General features: G+C 35.6%; 1 protein-coding gene and 1 non-coding gene across 10 annotated transcripts in view; one reads left to right on the top strand and one right to left on the bottom strand.

The window, feature by feature from the left end:
- CREB1 (cAMP responsive element binding protein 1) overlaps positions 1 to 20,040 on the top strand; it is a 78,842-nt gene that overhangs the window by 1,936 nt on the left and 56,866 nt on the right. The gene's annotated exons all lie outside the window — the stretch shown is intronic.
- On the bottom strand, positions 13,628 to 13,732 carry LOC111764066 (U6 spliceosomal RNA). Its single transcript, XR_002796768.1, has one exon. It is a non-coding gene; the product is annotated as a U6 spliceosomal RNA (small nuclear RNA).

Raw genomic sequence — 20,040 nt, 5'->3', positions numbered from 1 at the left:
TTTCTGTATCCAAATCACTTTTACAAACCCTACTTTGCTGTATTGCTGGTCTTTAAACGACCACATTAGCAATTTCTCATTGCTGAGAAACCTAATTAAGAAGGTGCAATAAAAGGAGGTTTTTTTTCCTATTAGAATTGGGAAAATGATTTTATTTCTGAATACTGGGGAAATTATTATAGTATTGTTGATGGTAGATTAAGAGTTTTTCCCTGAGAAAGATTTACTGCAAGCAGCATCAATTGAGTAGAATTATTTTCCTATAAAGAATACATGATTGTACTGTACACTTTGTGAAATTAAAAAAAATTTTTGTTTTCTGATGTGTTATTTTTTTGGTCTTGTTCAAAAGATCTTTTACACTCTACTTTTATTTACAGGTTCATAATTTGTGGTTTTGAGCAATTCCAGAGAAACTTTTCAAGCTTTTGTGTTCATTAATACGGAATACTCACTTGAACTGAATTATACATCTCTCCCCTCCCAGGAATCAGTAAAAATAACAATTGAATTTGTTTGAATCTTTTTTTTTTTTTTTGGTGGGCACGTGCATCAGAAAACAAATTAATTCTTTGACAGTTACCTGAAGAATGTTAAAAGGAGACTTCTTTTTTAATTTAAAATTCTAGTGTTGCCCCTTTGAATGAACTTTCACATAAGAACCTAAAACCTAGAAACTTGATCCATAAAACAGCACCTTTTTCTGCTTTCTGAAATTCGTTTTCTCGATTAGATGTGACTAATAGAAATTTTGATTTCATCATTAGAACTTTTATTGTTTTTCATTCTAAGATATTTGGGTTTTTTGGGGGGTACAATATGATTGTAGAAAAACCAATATGTATCCCCCATTAACCCTCATTTTTAGCTTTTTTTTTAACAGAAAATTTACTTGTAACTTAATGCTTATAATGTATCACAAAAATTTGTAATTTTATTTATTCTGTAAAAATCAGTTACCATTATATAAGCTTGTTTATAGCCACCCTAAAACATAGTCTTGCAAGCATATCTTTATGTACAGTGCCACTTCCAATGATAGCTTTTTTATTGAATTGTTACAGTTCAGCTCTGAATGTAAGGATGTGTAAATAGTCAGGGAATAGAAAAAATGGTTTTTTTTTCTTACCTATATGTGAACTCATCTCTACTGAAGGTTCACTTGAGACAATCGTTTGTGTTAATTCAAATATTTATTTAGCACTTAACTGTGGCAGAGAATGTAGTTAGTGGAAAGAACATCAGGTTTGGAATAGTAGTCCTTGGTTTGAATTCTAGCATTGCGACTTGTCATGTCCTACCCTCAAGGAATTTGTGGCCTAAAGAAAGTTTCTTAACCTTTCACAACCTCACTTTCCTCATATGAAATTAGAATACCACCTCCTCCTTCATAAAGTTGTGAGATAATTATAAAGCACCACCTTAGGGACTTAACTAATGATGGCTATTCATTTTTAATATCTATTTTTACTTCCTAGCTCTATGACCTTGGGCAAGTTTTTTAACTTTTCCATGCCTCAGTTTCCTTGGTGATAAATGTACAGTACCTACCTCACAGAATTATGAGGACTGATTAAGTTAATATGTGTAAACTTCTTAAATAAGTTAATACATATTAATTGCCAGGCATTTTACCAAGTCCTCAACACATGTTGCCTTCATTTTTAAAGTACTACTACTACTATGTTCGGTACCCTAGGCCAGGAGCTACAAGGCATCCAAAGATGAATTTCACGCTCTTAGCCGTACCATGGTGGAAAAAGTATGTTTTTTGTATTTCCAGTTTTAATTTTTGACTAAGCAGTTCATTTAGATAATCCATAATTCAAAACATAAAATGTAATACAACAGGAAGTTGTGTGCTGCTCCTCTCTTCCCCATCTCCCAAGTATTACTAATTTCATATTTGTGCTTCCAGAGGGATTTCATCCATAAACAGGCAACTATGCATATACTCTTGCCCCTTCCTTTTTGTACAAATGGTAGCATATTAAGCATACTATTCTATACCTTGCTTTTATTCACTTAATATGGGTTAGCAATTGGTTTATATCAGTATATAACAAGCTTCTTTCTTTTTTGAGATAATTTCATTGTGTGAGTGTACCTGTATTAATCAGTAATTTGATTTTATTCTTAAACCTAATACTACCTTTTTAACTAAGGGAATATGCCATTACTCCTTTATTTCTGTAAGTGAAGAACATTTCTTTTGAATGAGAAATATTAAATACTTTGGGGCAGGAAGTTGTTATTTGAACTACCTCATTTCCTTTTTAGCTCATTTTTTTTAATGTTTTATTAAGTGTTCAAGATGTATATGAGACAAGCAAGCTGTATGAGTGAATTTAATCTGAATTTAACTTTTTCTTTCATTAGGGTTCTTATATTCCTGAACAGTCTTCTTCAATTATTATTTCAGCCAAAAATTTTCTGTGGTTTTCTCCCTTAATTAGAAAACTTATCCCATGTAGTTTCAATTGTGCTTTTTTTTTTTTCCTTAAAGTAAACAACTAACTCTTTTTACCTGGTAAGACTGATTGGTGTACTTAGCTTTCTCCCTGCCTTTATTTATACATTTAACATTTTATTTTAAAATACTGTCAAGCTTTATTTATTTACTTGACATTTATATTTAAAGTACTGTTAAACTTAAAAGACAGTTACAAAAATTATTACAAAATAATACAAACCGCATAACAGAGAACTCCCAAAATAATCCCACCCCACCCCACCCCTGGATACCCACATCTACCAATATTAACATTTTGCCACATTTTACCAGATCAGTCTATCAATCCAGCTGTCTTTGTTTTCTGAACACTTGGGTGTAGGTTGCATAAATCATACTCCTTGAATATACCATGTACATTTCCTAAGACCATGTTTATTTCCAAAGACCAAGGCTATTCACTTATGTAACCACCTTTAGTGCAGTTATTCCTGCATTTTTTACATACTCATTTTATTCTTTGCTGATTTCTAATATTTTTTAGTGTAGTAATCAGTGAGTTATATTTATATTTGGTACCTAAATGTATAGTGACCTTCATCTATGTGGTTTTAATTGTGGAAGTCCTTGGTTAACCCAACTGCATCAAGTAATATACATTTCAACTAGAGCACAAAACAAGGTTCTTAGTAATATTTAGTGCCTTTTTTTTTCTGTTTTTCTTTTCTGAATCTTCTACACAGCATTAACCTATAGTACATTTTAAATATACATTATATATGTTAATTTTAGGAGGCACCAGGAACTGAACCCAGGACCTCTGGGAAGCAGGTGCTCAACTGCTTGAGCCACATCTGCTTCCCTGTATGTTTTTTAAGTTGATCAAACTTAGAAATGGTAAGTAATTGGTAGCAGCAACATAGAGAAGTTCGTTCGTTTTCAAAAAAAATCATGGAACTGTCATGGTGCAAGTAGCTCATTCTTTGTAAGCTGAGCTTGACAGATGTTGTAACCACATATACTGTAATTGTTAGCATAATATATTATTTTACTATTTTGAGGTTTTTTAATATTATATAAGATATTATTTACTATTTTCATGTGCTTAATGATTAAAATGTTTACAAAGCATTTATCTTCACAGATCTGGGGAGGGGCAGGTATTGAAATCTATAAAGGAAGAAAATTTTCCTTCTGGAGCATAATTGGAAGGAGTTTAAATGACTTCTCACAGCCTTGTGAAATCAATATGAGTTCCTCTTGGGGTAGAGAAGTAAATATTATTGAATTAAAACCACAGTCTGATAGTGTGAAAATAGCTGTTTGTTATTCCTCTGTCTATTTAATATAAATGTTAGCTCAGCCCTCTTATAAAAGGCTAATAACCCTGATCGGGTAACTGAAATTGTAGGAAGAAAATAATGGTTTTAAACTTACTCCACACTATCATATCTGTAAACATAGGGGTTTTTTTGTGTGTTTTGGTTTTGTTTTGTTTTGTTTTTAAGGATTTTTATTTCTTTATTCCTCCCCCCCACCCCACTCCCGTTGTTGATGCTTGCTGTCTGTTCTCTCTGCATTCACTGTATGCTCTCTCTGTCTGCTGGTCTTCTCTTTAGAAGGCACTAGGAGCCGAACCTGGGACCTCCCATCTGGGAGAAAGGCGCTCAATCACTTAAGCCACCTCCACTCCTTGCTTTGTTGTCTTTCATTGTGTTTCCTCTTTGTCTCTCTTTGTTGCATCATCTTGCTGCATCAGTTCCCCACGCCAGCTGTCGTACCAGCTTGCTGTCTGGCTCTTCTCCAAGAGTCACCACAAACTGAAACCAAGCCACATCTGCTTCCCAACATAGGTTTTTGAGACTTGGATAAGAATAACCATTAATAGGGAAGTGGATGTGGAGCAGTTGAGTGCCTTCTTCCCACATGGGAGGTCCTGGGTTCAGTTCTCGGTGCCTCCTAAAAACAAAAACAAACAAGTGAACAAATGGAAAAAACAACTCAGGGGAGCTTATGTGGCTCAGTGGTTAAGCACCAGCTTCCCACATAAAAGGTTCTGGGTTCAGTCTCTGTCCCTGGTACTTCAAAAAAAAAAATAGCCATTAATTTTTCTTTTCATTCAAAATACTTCTCCCTTTAATATATACACTCGTCTCACATCCTGTGTTTTTGTTTGTTTGTTTGTTTTTGTTTTGTGTTCTTATCTGTTCTTAGCTCTGGATACATGGCCCTGTAAAAATGTTTTTCATTTTTCTGCCCAGAGTTTTGCTAGCTGTCTAATAAGCTTTAAAAAAATCCAGTCCTTTTTATTCCTGTGTTTATTCCAACAGTTAAGTAGAAGACAGTATTTATATATTCATAATGAGAAACAATCTTACTAGTATTTAATCCTTGAAGCTAATTACACAAATCTCAAAAAAAAAAAAAAAGCAGTGGTGCTCCTTGATAAACTTATTATAAATGCTTGGGATTGCTTCTCAGGATTGAAGTAAGATGATAAAGGAGTTTAAATAGGACAGATCATAAGAACAAAGATGAAAAGCACCTATTAGTTCTTTTCCTGCTATTGCATTAATCTAGTATCTCAATAAATAAGAGGCTAGGTTTGAGAAGGAGGTGGTCCGAATGAGAAGGAAAGACCTGAATTTGGTTGGAGAAGAAATAAAGTGGGAAGTTAAAAAAGCTAAGTAATGACTTGGTGTAGAATGGAAGATGAGTCTTCCCTGAATCTAAGATTTCTTCATAGTTTCAAGTGTATTACACACGAGCTGGTTATTTTCATGTGAGTTTCTGGTTATAAGTATATGACAGTACAGATATAACTAAAATGTCTGTAATTTAGCTGAGGCTAGATGACCATTATTCTTGAAGGTTATCTCTGTAAAAGTGGTAGTGATAGGAAACTCAAATAACTTTTCATCACTGCAGTGAAAATTATTGTTTCTTTTGACTATTTGTACTCTTAAAGGGATACTATTTTCTTATAAGTATCAATATCACCTTTATTGTTTATTGTGATATTATATAATAACATCTTGGTTTTATATACTGCCATTTATCTGTTATTCAGTAAACATTTGAACATTAACTTTTTTATAGTTGGTGAAGTAATCATGAGAAAATTTATTCATTGGGTACTTTTATAGATGATATAAGTATTTCTCTAGTTGATATAAACAATAAAACCTAAACAGTAATGCCACAGTATATGACTCCTGCCTTCAAGAAACTTATGTTGTAGGGGGGGGCGGTGATAAAAATTACATAAGAATGGCTATTACATGGTGGCAGAGTATCAGTTTTCATTACTGTCTTGAGGGCTGTTGACTTTCAAAGAGAAGGACCTTAGTTCCAAGGTTTTGGTGGAGGGGTAATGTATGGGAATTTGCATATTATGCATGATTGTTTTGTAAGCTCACAACTTCTCTAATTAAAAAAGAGAAAGAGAAGGAATTTAGGAAAAGTTTTGTGGGAAAGGTAGCATTGAAATGGAACCTTGAAAAATTTGGATAGAGATCAAAGGGAGTATTTTGCGCCATAGAATGGTCAATAAAAGTGAAGACATGGAAATAGGAATAAATTTAACATTCTCACAAGGTGGTGAAGAAGGTGTTAGAGTAACCGTAGAACCACATTATGAGGAATCCTGAGCATGCGGCAGGATGCTTTAAATTTCATAGAAGAGGAAGAAAGGTAGAAGCAGAGGAATGACAACATGAATTAGGATAAAATGTAGACTTCCTGTCTCTAAATCCTCTCTTCATGGTAGATTATGTTGCCATTTTAAAAACTGGACAGCATAGGTTTGTTTTGTTTTGTTTTTGTTTTTGTTTTTTTTAAGATTTATTTTATTTCTCTACCCTCTCACTCCCCCCCTCCCCCAATTGTCTTTTCTCTTGTCCATTCACTGTGTGTTCTTCTGTGTCTGCTTGCATTCTCGGCTGCACTGGGAATCTCTATCTCTTTTTCTTGAGCCATCTTGCTGCCTCAGCTCTCCACGTGTGCGGCGCCACTCCCGGGCGGGCTGTGCTTTTTGTGGGTGGGTGTGGGCAGCTCTCCTTGTGGGGTGCACCCCTTTCCTGTGGGGCACCCCTACGCAGGGGACACCCCCATGTGGCATGGCACTCCTTGCACGTGGCAGCACTGTGCGTGGGCCAGCTCACCACACAAGCCAGGAGGCCTGAGTTCAAACCCTGGACCTCCTGTATGGTAGGCGGACGCTCTTATCATTTGAACCACATCCATTGCCCAGCATAGGTTATTTTAAACACCTTTATTGAGATGTATAGTCACATACCATACAGCCCATTCATTTCAAGTGTACAGTTTAATGTTTTTTTGTATGTTCAGAGTTTTTGTGTACATGGCCTCTGTATCAATTTTACAACATTCGGAAACCTTGCACCCCTTAGCCATCACCATTTAATCTTCCATCCCCTCTGGGTAGTCAGTCACTAGTCTACTTTGTGTCTCTCTAGATCAGGGGTTCTTAAAAAGGAGACCATGAGCTTGAGTTGAAATTCAAAAGCACATTATTCTTATGGGGACCTGTTGGTGCGGGTGTGATGTATTTATTAAATAATACACAGTACAGTTTGGACTTAGTAAGGGGTCCGTGGAACAAAAAATGTTAAGAACTCCTGCTGAAGAGTTTCCTGTCTGGACATTTCACATAAATGAAATCATAAAATAAGTGGTCCATTGTGGCTGACTTCTTCCACTTAGTATAATATTTTCTAGGTCATCCATATTGTAGCATGTATGAGTACTTTTTTCCTTTTCATTACTGAATAATACTCAATTAAATGGATATACCACATTTTCAACCATTCATTGGTTGATGGGTATTGAGTTATTCCACTTTTTGGCTGTTATGATTCATGGTGCCATGAGCATTTGTATACACATTACTGTGTGGATAAATGTTTTCACTTCTCATGAGTATATACCTAAAAATGGCATTGTTGGGTCAGATGGTAACTCTATGTTTAACCATTTAAGGAACCACCAGCCTGTTTTCCAAAGCTACTGTACCTTTTTACATTCCCAATAATGTATGAGGGTTTTAGTTTCTTCACATCCTTATCAATATTTGTTATTATCTGTCTTTTTTGTTATAACTATCCTATTTGGTTTTGATTTGAATTTCCTTAAAGCCAAGTGTGTAGAGCATCTTTTCATGTGCTTATTGGTCATTTGAAAATGTTCTTTGGAGAAACATCTGTTCACATCCTTTACCCATTTTTAGTATTATTTGTCTTTTTATTATTGAGGTGTATAAGTTTTTTATATATTTTAGATATAAACCTCCCCATGAGATATGACATGCAAAATTTTCTCCCATTCTGTGGGCTGTCTTCACTTACTGATGGTGCCCTTTGGAACACAAAGTTTTTAGATTTTTTTGATTTCCAGTTTAATTTTTCTTCTGTTGTTTGTGCCTTAAGTGGTATATATTGGAAATCATAGATTCTTGTTTATTTATTAAGGACATTTTCTTCTCAAAGGTCACTGTGAAAACTCAGGCCAACAGGATACTATTACTTAATGAAAAATAACTAAAACCACTACTGCAGGGGTTCTTAACCTTTTTTTGTTCTACAGACCCCTTTGCCAGTCAGGTGAAGTGAATACTACTATAATTTGTTTATTGCATACATTCATAAGTGAAGGAAATGCTAGATTTCAGTTAGAGGTCAGAGAAAATAAACTAATGTATATTTGGAGATACACCCCACCTCCTTCTGGTTTTCCCCATATTCTCTGTCTAGACACTTTAGCTGAAGTAACTGATGAGAAGCAACAAAGACACATACCAAGAAAGGACAATTTTGAGTGAAGCATTTTAACTTGAAATAGTATATTTTGAGAATTATGATGATAACTGTGGGTGTAATGTATTACTCACTGCATTGTACTGTATTTGGGAAATATACACTTCCAAACTTTTACCATGATAGTAGTAACTCCTTCATTTTTACAAATGACTAAACTGAACCCCAGAGAAGTTAAGTGATTTACTTGCTGTGTAGAGCATTTTCCCTGGGCAAGAAAGCATATTCTTCATCACTCTTCTGTAGCATTCTCTCACTGAAGAAGGTTTTCAGGGTTACTAGAATTATTAACAGTTACTAGAATTTTTGTTTCTAAACAGTGTTGGTTTACATTTATAAATAGTTCACTGAGTAAGTATTCTGGCCATAGTCTTGTAAAAATATATTGGTTTCATTATCTTATTAATCACATCTGGATCATGGCAGGTGGATGTGGTTCAACTGATAAAGCTTCTGCCTATTATATAGGAGGTCCAGGGTTTGATACCCAGGGCTTCCTGGCCCGTGTGGCAAGCTGGCCCACACAGGGGAGCCCCCCACGCATGGAGTGCAGCCTACCCAGGAGTGGCGCTGCCCACATGGAGAGCTGACGCAACAAGATGATGCAACAAAAAAGGGACACAGAGAAGAAACAATATGAGATGCAGTGAACTAGGGAGCTAAGGGGACGCAAGATTATGATCACCTCTCTCCTACTCTGGAAGGTCCCAGGATGGATTCCTGGAGCCACTTAATGAGAATACAACAGACCACAGAAGAACACACAGCGAATGGACACAGAGAGCAGACAGTGGAGGGGGGGAAGGGCAGAGAAGCAAGAAAAAAAATAGTAAAAAACAAACCACGTCTGGATCAGTAGAAAAGATTACCACAAATGGTAAATTCATGCTTTTCTTTTTTTCCATAATTCATGTATTCCTATCATTTCAAGATACAAATTTATGGTTTTAAATCACTGTTACTTTTTTGGAGGGAGGTTTTAGGTAAACTGGTCTTAAGGGTTCGCTTATGCTTGCCTAGCTCTTTCATATATAATGCGTTATTTTCTCTCTCTTATTAGGTCGCAAGTTCTTTGAGAGAAAGATTCTATTCTCCTATAACTTTTGACAGAACACTTATTATGTGGTAGGCACAAAATTTGTTTAATGAATGATTTTGTTTTGGAGGGTCACAAATTTGAAAGGCAGGGTTAAAAATCACTTTTTAGAGTTGCACAGATTAGAGGAAGTAGGCATACATGTTTTAGACAATTAAAGCTTGCAGGAGCTATAGATTTATTTATTTTTTAAATCAAGTTAAGTAAGTTCATTTTCCGTGGCTTAGAAAGAGGGTTTTGCTTTGAGTTTTCATTCATTCTAGTGATTTGCTGATGTAGTACTTCCCACCTCTGAGATATCAGGAATAGTATGGGGTCTTATTCATCAAAATTGCCTTACCAGAAATCGCTACCAGTTTGGTAAAAAAACAGATTATTTTTTAAAGTGTATCTACCACAAAGGTTGGACTAAATTTTGATTGCTTTCAGGATTAACGAAAGCGTTAAGTTCAGGGTTACCTGAACTTGAAATGAGTCTTTTTATAAAGATGCATATAAAGTCCTTGCATGTTTTTTTTTTTTCAGCTTTATAGATTATAGCCAGTAGAATCCAATATATGTTTGCTCCCTTGAGTTTTGGGGCTGCCTGAGTAGTAAAGAAGATATAATTCAAATGATTAGCATGCTGCTTAATAATTTATGCAGTTCCATTACCAAACATACAAAAATTTTTAGGGTCTGGCTTAGCAGTTGTGCATCATTGTTGTAAATTCTTTATAAATCTTTTAACATCACTATTTCTCCCATCTGTGAAGTCAAAGCTGAAACCAGAATTCCTGTCTTAGACTCCTATTATGACTTATACTCTCACATCAGGAAACAGAATTTTTTTTCTTCCAATACTAATTCTTAAGTATTTTGCTAAGGATAACTTTTCAAAATTTAAATCGAAGCAGAACTGTCAAAATAAATGTTAATTTGTATGCTCATTTTAGAAAACATTTGAACATTCATTTCCTATTTGCATGTCGTGATTTTTACATAGTTACTCAGATTTTGTTGAGTAAGTATAATAGTACACTATAAATATTTAAGGGCATAACTTTTGTAAGTCTTTACTATTTCAGCATTGAGCTGGTTTATTAAGCAACCCTTAAAATTTAAAGGCAAGCTTCACTCTTTAGTCAGCATAAAAATTGCTTTTCTAAAGTATATGTAGGATATATAAAATCCTTTTTTTTCCTTTGAAAAAATTCAGCTTCCAAGAGTCATTTAGTAATACTTCATATGTAGAAGTCTGTATGTGATTATTTTCTTGAAAGACCTAAGGTATTCAAAGCTATGAACAGCTTTTTCCTAAGGGACCGATATTACAAGTAGAGGAATGGGATGAGAAGTGATAAAACATTGTCTAAAATAATGCATAGTCATGGCTGCTGCTTTGCGAAGTGACACTGTTTGTCTCTTGGTGACCAGATACATGAAAGCATATTTCAGAGCCATGAGTAGTCTTAGGTAAAGGAAAACAAGGCAGATAATTTTTGCCAATACTTAAAAAAAAAAAAAAGGCAACTTTAATTTGAGAACGCATAGTGGCTTTCTTGTTGAAAGGCACTGGGGAATTAATCATATATGCTAGAATGGCTAGCATAAGCCATGTAATAATGTTTCTATGAACCAAATAACATTTTTCTCGACTTCTGTTAAATATTTTCTTTAAGGACAGTGTCTTTCTCATAGGGTTTGATACATATTTTTAAAATAAATTAATATATTAAAAATATCATTGAAATGTCATGGTAATCAAAAAACTGCAAAAAAAAATCCTGAAATATAATATTCAACCTAAAGCCATTTTCCCAAGTTCCAATAAACAAATGAACTAGGGAATTTTTTTTTTTTAAGATTTATTTATTTATTTAATTCCCCCCCTCCCCCGGTTGTCTGTTCTCTGTGTCTTGTTTCTTTGCCCGCTTTTGTTGTCCTCAGCGGCACGGGAAGTGTGGGTGGCGCCATTCCTGGGCAGGCTACACTTTCTTTCGCACTGGGCGGCTCTCCTTACGGGTGCACTCCTTACGTGTGGGGCTTCCCTACGTGGGGGACACCCCTGCGCAGGGCACTCCTTGCACGCATCAGCACTGCACATGGGCCAGCTCCACACGGGTCAAGGAGGCCCGGGGTTTGAACCGCAGACCTCCCATGTGGTAGACGGACGCCCTAACCACTGGGCCAAGTCCGTTTCCCTGAACTAGGGATTTTATTTTAAGTAACTTCAAAAAGATTCTCCTTTACTATATGCTGCCCTTTTTTTCCCTTGGTAATGGTGAGATTATACTTGTATTTACCGTTAATACAGAGAATTTATAAAATTATATAAACAAAATTTCAAGCTTTTATTTTTGTCTTGATCTCTTCAAATCATACAGTTGATTATATACAATGTGGGTTTTTTTTGGTTAGGATGTGGTCAGTCTAATCTGAAAAGTTTATACAGAGGTTGATGTGTTCTGTATGTATGTACATACATACATTCACACATACACATGCAAAATTTGATTATGCTGTTTTTTTCACATCTGGTTTCAGTGATGGTTTGCTATTTATTGTTAGCATCAAAAAGTTGGAGCATTGCTAAATTTCTAATACCAATTGTATATATCTTAGTACTGCTAGATTGAACATCTGACAAAGATAAATGACAAGTATTTCAAGTTTAACAATTAAATAATTGTACAAAAAAGAGTAGAAAAAGGCAGTGTAACACAGTAATTCATGGAAACTAAAATCTGTTGTGTAGCATCAGAACATTTAATTATGTATTTTAATCATAACATTTTAGAAATTTACCAAGATGTGTTGAACGTTTAAGAATGTGTTAGCAATGCTTTCAAACATTGTAATACCCTAAATAATAAATACAGGTACAAAATAGCTATGTAGAAAGTATTGTGTATCACGCAGGTGTTTTGGGGTACACTTCTGCAAATCAGTCATTTAGGTTTAAAACTATGTTCCCAAATACGCCTTTTGTTATTATTGACCCTGGAGATGTTGTACCTATGTTTGTAATTCTTTTTCTTGCACAGTTATTCATTTGTTTATTAAGCAGTTTTATTGAGATATATTCACATACCATATGAGCTAGCCAAAGTGTATAATCAGTGGTTTGTTTGTTTGTTTTTAGCTGTTAAAAAGAACTTTATTGTAAAATAAATAGAAATGTAGATTGGAAGAAATTACAAAACTTTAAAGAGTGAAAGTCTAGGTTAAGATTTAATATAATCAGTTATTAGAAATGGATAGTATAGCAACAAACATTTATAAATGTAAATCATAATTTTAATATAGAAATTATAGCATGGTTCTAATTTTTATATTACAGCTCTATTGGACATAATCTTTAAGAATGAAATAAATTATTGGTTTAGTTATTTAATTTCCATTTAGGCCATAATTCTTTCTGGATAATCAAATTCCTATGAAAATAAATAACAATATGCCAACTCATTATCAATAGTAGTCATGCTAAGTCATTACTGATCCAGATGGATTATTTTAATTAAGAACTAGGCTTAAGAAAGAATTAAAGAAAAATGAAGTATCCAAAAATATATCTCTTCTCCAGTCCTCAGTTAAAAGCAAGGGTTTATTTTGTGTGAGGAAACTTAGAGTACTGATCACAGAAACAATTTGCTAATTGCACTGAGTAATTATTGTTCATTTACTATAATCTTGTTGTTTTATATCTATATTGTCTACTGCAGCTCTGTGTTTTTGGATACTATTTGCATGGAATACTTTTCCAACCTTTCACTTTTAACTTGGTTGAGTCCTTACATCTTAGGTGGGTCTCTTGTAGACAGCATACAGATAGCTCGTTTTTTTTTTTTTCCATTCTTAAGTCTTTTGATTGGGAAGTTAAATCCATTAACATTCAGTGTTACTACTATAAAGGAATTACTTTATCCCTTTTGCCTTTCCATTTTCTCATTATACCATTTGTTTACTCTTCCTAATAATCTTCTTTTCTAAACTCTTCTCCAAATCTCTTACCCTTGTTTTTTTCCTTTCAGGCTGCAGCACCCTCTTTAGTATCTCTTGTAAATCTGGTCTTTTTGGTAACATTTTCCATCAGTTTTTGTTTGTCTGTAAAGACTTTGAACTCACCCTCATTTTTGAAGGACAGCTTTGCTGGATACAGAATTCTTGACTGGCAGTTTTTCTCTTTCAGTACCTTAAATTCATCGTACCACTTTCTTCTCTTTGTGGTTTCTGATGAGAGGCCTGCACTTAGTTTTTTTTTTTCCAAATATGGAACACTTCACGAATTTGTGTGTCATCCTTGTGCAGAGGCCATGCTAATCTTCTCTGTATCGTTCCAATTTTAGTATATGTTCTGCCGAAGCAAGCACTGCATGTAATCATATTTCCCTTGTATGTGATACTTTGTTTTTCTCTTCTTTCAGAATCCTCTCTTTATCTCTGATATTAGTAATTCTGAATAGTAGATATCTTGGGGTTGGTCTATTTGGATTTATTCTGTTTGGGGTGTGTGGTCCTTCTTGGATATTGATATTTATGTCCTTCAAAAGGGTTGGGAAGTTTTCAGTCATTATTTCCTCAGATATACTTTCTGCACCTTTTTCATTCTCTTCTCCTTCTAGGATACCAATAATGTGAATGTTTATCCATTTTGTATTGTCATACAGTTCCCTGAGACTCTTATTTTTTCCATTCTTTTCCCTTTCTGTTCTTCTGTCTTTTCCAGTTCACTAATTCTGTCTTTAAGCAATTCACATCTGCTCCTATGTGCCTCTAATGTATTTTTAATCTCTTCTCTTATGTCTTTCATTCCCATAAGATCTGCTACTTTTCAAGCTTTCAAATTGTTCTTTATGGTTTCCCAATGTCTTCTTAATATCCTTTGCTTCTTTCGTCATATTTTCTATAAATTCTTTGAAGTGATTTAGGAGAAAGTTGTATGATTATCACAGATTACTTGTCTTAAATCCTATATCTCTTCAAGATATTTGGCTTATTCTTTTGGCTGGGCCATCTCCTCCTGTTTCCTAGTATAGCTTGTAATTTTTTGTTGATGTCTAAGCATCCGAGTATGTTGGCGAATTTACTCTGATGGCCAATTTCTTTCTCTTGCCTATTGTTTTCTCCCCCCACAAATTTTCTTTGGTATTTGGTTCAAGTTATTCTCTGTCTTTAAAAATTGCCCAGCTTAAGTTTTCAAAATCAGACCAGGATCTTACCAGAGTTTTCTCCCAGAGATTGGATACAGAGCTCTTGAAGTTTTTGTCTGCAGTTTCCAGACTAGCCAGTAGATGGCGCAATTTGAGCACCTTTCCTCTGAGGTGTTTCATTCTAGACTTTCCTGTGTTCATGTGTTGACTCTCCAGAGCAGAGCTTCAAAGCAGGCTCTGCTGGCCGAATTCACTCAAGAAAAGCACCCCAACCTCCCTTCCCTTCTCCCTTGAAATAGCTGACAGAAAGGAAGATGTCTCTTTCCCTCAGTAGACTGCAGCCGGGGGTTTTACCCCAGCTTAATATCTTGGGTGTGACTGCCGAGGGGGCTTGGAAAATCGAGTTTGTCATTTTGGTGTCTTTGTCTCTCAGTCCCTCACCCTCCTAGGAATTGTGTAGCACTGTCCTGGTCTGCTGACCCCCAAAGCAGATCCGTCAGATAGTGTTTGCTTCTTTCTCCATTGTTTTTGTAAGAGTATTCAGCTCTGCCTATTAGTCTGTTGCCATCTTCCTTTTTAGTCTATGTGATTTCTTTAAACCTCTGGAATTTTGGCCTGGTTTGAAAGAGTTCAGGAGGAGGTGCCCATTTGCTAGAGTGTAAGGCAAGTTTTTTTCTCATTTATAATTAAGGTCATTGTATTAGTCAACTTATATAGAGGGGTGCTGATGCATAGTACCAGAAACCTGTTGGCGTTTATAAAGGTTTCTTATTTGGTATAGAAGCTTACAGTCACAAGGCCATAAAGCATAAGTTATTTCTGTCACCAAAAGTCTGTTGCCACATGTTGGAGCAAGATGGCTGCCAGTCTCTGTGAGGGTTCAGCCTTCCTCTTCCTCCTAAGGCTCCATGGTCCCAACTCCTTCTATTCTCACCTGTAGGCTAGCATAAGGTTGGTCTCTCTCCCAAGGGCTCATTCTTCCAGGGCTTTCTCAACTGTTCAGGGCTCTGGTCTCTTCAACTGCAAATATTAGGTGAACTGCTTGGCTCTCCCCAAGAGAGAGTTTAGCATCAAAAACTAAACTCTCTGTGTTCTCCTTCTCCATGTATTTATTTTGAACTTCCATTTCTATAGCCCACAGCTGTAGGTGGGGACTCAAACTAAGTCACCCAAATGATGTGGTCAAATAAAAGCCCTAATCTTGATTTAAAGTAAAAGTGAAACCTCTGTGTCTAATACAATCTAATACACCCAGAGCAGCAGACTAGTTTGCAAACAATCCAATATCTCTTTTTGGAATTCATAAACAATACCAAACTTCCACAGTAATTTTCAGGGGAAAAAATCACAGCATACATTCATAAGTCCTTTGGCTATGAATGCATTATTTCTGTTTCAAAATTTGCAGTTCATTTCTTTGAATACTTGTCTTCCTAAAGTGGATTTAATTTGTCATAAATTTAGGGGATTAAGAAATAAACTAGGGGAAAGCCAATGTAGCTCAAGCGATTGAGCTCCTGCCTACCTCATGGGAGGTCCCAGGTTCATTGCCTCCTGTAGAGGATGAGCAGGACAGTGAGCTTGTGCGATGGGCAGGCACAGCAAGATGATGCAACAGGGAGAAGCAAAGGAAACCAGGGAGCAGTGGTGGCTCAAGCGATTGGATACGTCTCACCCATGTGGGAGGTCCCAGGTTCAGTTCCTGGTGCCTCCTAAAGAGAAGACAAGCAGAAAGAGCACACAGCAAATGGACACAGAACAGACAGTGAGCACAAACAATGAGGGGGGAGGATAAAAATAAATCTTTAAAAAGAAAAAAGAAACTAGGGAGTGAAGGAGATTCTTTTATTTTTCATTAATTATACTACAATTTTAGTATAAAGATTGGGCACCTAAAACCAACTGTGTTAGGAAAAAGGACAAAGTAAAAGCATGCATGATTATTTTTGCTTAATAAGTGTTGAAATTGTCTTGCTTGATAAGCTGTAGTTTGCAATTTGATGAAGGTTTGTGTTAACTTGGTACAAGAATTATAGATATGGAAATAGTGCTGCCAGAAGGTTTTGTCCTTGCTTTGGTACAGGTCTCTATAGGTGCTGAGTAAATGAATTTAATATACCTCCCCCCTCATAATGGCTACCTCATCTGTCTGCTCATTGTTTCTGCTCATCTTCTTTAGGAGGCACCAGAACCTGGGGCCTCCTGTGTGGGAGGCAGGTGCCCAACTGCTTGAGTCTCATCCACTCACTGCTTCATTGTGTCTGCATGCTGCATCAGCTCGTCTTCTTTAGGAGGCACTGGAAACTGAACCCGGGGCTCCAATGTAGGAGGAGGGCGTCCAACTGTTTGAGCCACATCACTCCCTGAGTAAATGCATTTAAATACTAACTTTTCAGTGAGGTTTTTGGTGGTCAGTCTGAAATACTGAAATTATCTCAAAATTCTTCTCATTTTATTTTTTTGCACAACCCTTGTATCTAGCTTGCTGTGTATTTTGCTTTACACACACTAGAATTAAGCTCCATAAAAGCAGTCTTTTTAAGAAAATTTCGTTCATTGCTTTATCCCTAGTAGTTGAGACTTTATCATTTGTTTTTAGAAAAGTGAATTATTCATTTGTGGTGAATTCCCCTAGGATATATTACAATGTAGAATAGAAGTTAAGTTGATTGCGTTATAAAAATCCTTAACAGGATAATTGACTTTAAGAGACATCATTCTCATTTTTCATTTTTCACTAGTAGTTGCTGATTACTTTGGAGTGACCATTCTATTTTATCATGTGCCTTTTCTCCTTACTTCTATACAAAATCTGGCACCAACCACTGGTTCACTTATTCTCTAAATGCCTCCTTTGCTCATACCATTTTCCTTACCAGAAAAGTCACTCTCTTCCTTAAATTTATCAATACTGTATCCATCTTTAATATGTCTTTGAAATCCCATCACTTTCCTTACTGTTGCATTTCATATTCTGTCCTTTAAATGTCATGAAAGCACTCATGTGGCACCTCTGGGGGATGTTTGTCCCAAGTACATTTTAAATAAGAACTTAATATCTTTACTATGTAAAAGGTACAGAAGTGATAAAGCCCTTTACATTAGGGAACCTAGATAAATTTCTTGAAGGTTTTTAGGATAGAAAGGAAAATGAAAAACCGCTTTCCTCTTTGAAAATTAAGAAAAGGGACTATAAACTTATCAATTAATAATTTCTGTAACAACAGTTATGACCAGAGTAATGCAATGAGTAAGTGACACCATAACCATGGGAAAGAGAGACATACACAGAAGCTTTATTGGGTAATAGCCTAGTCTTAGAGCATTTTAAAAAGTACTGCTAATTATTTCAAGTTGCATTCTCATAGTTATATACTTAGAAAGAGAGAGTGTTAATATATGTATAAGGAATGGTAACATCTCTATTTGCCCAAGCACCAAAAGGCTAGGTGACCTACTCTTATTCAGTGTCTTAAAATACTTATTTAGTATAAATATTTTTTTATGTGGCATGAATAATTACATGTGTACATCTTTTTGTGGTCTTAGTTCCTAGGATCTTAGAATTTAAAATTGGAAGCGATTTTTTAATCCATTCCTCTTGTTTTTACAGATAAGGAAACTAACACACAAAAAGTTTAAAATACTTTGTCTAATGACCAATTGCCACTTTGTGACAAATCCAGCTTTAAAAAAAAAAAAGATTTATGTTATTGTTCCCCCTGTTGTCTGCTCTCTGTGTCCATTCACTGTGTGTTCTTCTGTGTCTGCTTATATTCTTATTAGGCAGCTCTGGGAACTGATCCTGGGACCTTCCAGAGTGAGAGAGAGGTGATTACTCTCTTGTACCACCTCAGCTCCCTGTTCTGCTACATCTTCTTACTTTCTAGCCTCTGTGTCTCTTGTTGTGTCATCTTGCTGCGCCAGCTCTTCACGTCGGTTGGCACTCCTGTGGGGCGGCTTTCCTGTGGTGGGCGGCATTCCCACACAGGGCGGCACTCCTGTGTGGGGCAGCATTCCCGTGTGGGCCAGCTCGCCATGTGGACCAGCTTGCCCTTACCAGGAGGTCCTGGACATCAAACCCTGGACCTCCTAAATGGTAGATGGGAACCCAATTGGTTGAGCCACATCTCTTTCCCACAAATCCAGCTTTCTACCAAGTGTTAGATATCCTTTCCCAATTACCTACATTAGTGTTCTTTATTTCTCTATAGATTGAGAGAATAATACTGCAGATATAGAATCACTTCACTTTATATTTTTCATATCAAAAGGAATAACTCTGAAAAACATTATAGCAAAATGATAGTATCTTTGTGAAATGGTTTTTAAAAAATTTAAGCATGACAGTATTTCATTATAAATTATAGTTTCCAAAAGCCTTATATTATGCCCAAATCTAACCCTAACACCAATCCCACATCAAAACAATCCTAAATTCAGAATTGTTCAAAGAACAGAAATCACAAACTGTTAACCAGTACTAGATTTTAAGTGATTTCTAAGATCCATTCTGTTTTTAATGTTCTACGTCCATTATTCAGTCCCCCACACACACACAATGTTTAATGAATTAGGAATCTCTTCAAACAATGTTGGAAATCCACATATTGTCCTTAATATGTAATCCTGTGTTTGGATGCTGTACTACTGTCCAGACAGCGGACTAATAACAAAACTGAAGATTAGACACAGAACACTATGGCAAGTCTTCTCCCTACTTCTGGTGAGGATGTAAACAAAAAAGAGTAAGCAATTTGTAAGTCCAAATTAATGCATTCACTTTAAATGCTGGTTTGGTCTAATTGGGAGACTGCTGTACCTTCAAGGTGAAAACCAAAAGAAGAGTATTTTATTTTGGTTGAGTCAGTGAGTTTCTCTTTTTGAAATAAATTATTCTTCCCTAAATAATTCTCATCTATACTTTAAGAAGCCTCACTTTTATGATGAAACACTATTTGTACATTGCCCAAATGGTTAATATCTACTCAAGCTAAGAGTTATATAAGTTAAAAGTATTGTCCTGTACCCTGGAAAAAATTCATGTAGGATTGGTAGGCTGCCTAATGAAATGATCCAAAAAATACTAGCAACTCATGGGGGATTCTATCCATTAAACATAAAAAGAAAGAACATTATTCAGTTGGCTAGTGAAGAAGGAAGAAAATTTCATTTCTGCTATGAATGTCTTTATAGCTATAGTTTCTTATATTAGCTACCAGGTTTTTTTCCTTTATTATGATAATATAAATATTTTATTATCAAACAAAAAGCTGTAACGAAGCCCTATGCCTTAAATGGCAAATAATATTAAGTAGTCATGATGTGCTGTAAATAGAAAAAAGTATAATTTGTGCCTCAGATTACTTTTTTTTTAAAAGATTTATTTATTTCTCTCCCTTCCCCCCCCTCGCCCATTGTCTACTCTCTCTGTCCATTCACCGTGTGTTCTTTTGTGTCCACTTGCATTCTTGTCATGCAGCACGAGGGAAACTCACTTTTTTTTGTTGCATCATTTTGCTGTGT

Source organism: Dasypus novemcinctus, chromosome 7 (genome assembly GCF_030445035.2).
Source record: "Dasypus novemcinctus isolate mDasNov1 chromosome 7, mDasNov1.1.hap2, whole genome shotgun sequence".
NCBI lineage: Eukaryota > Metazoa > Chordata > Mammalia > Cingulata > Dasypodidae > Dasypus > Dasypus novemcinctus.
The sequence above is the reverse complement of the archived record's forward strand: the minus strand, read 5'-3'. Positions and strand labels throughout refer to the sequence as shown.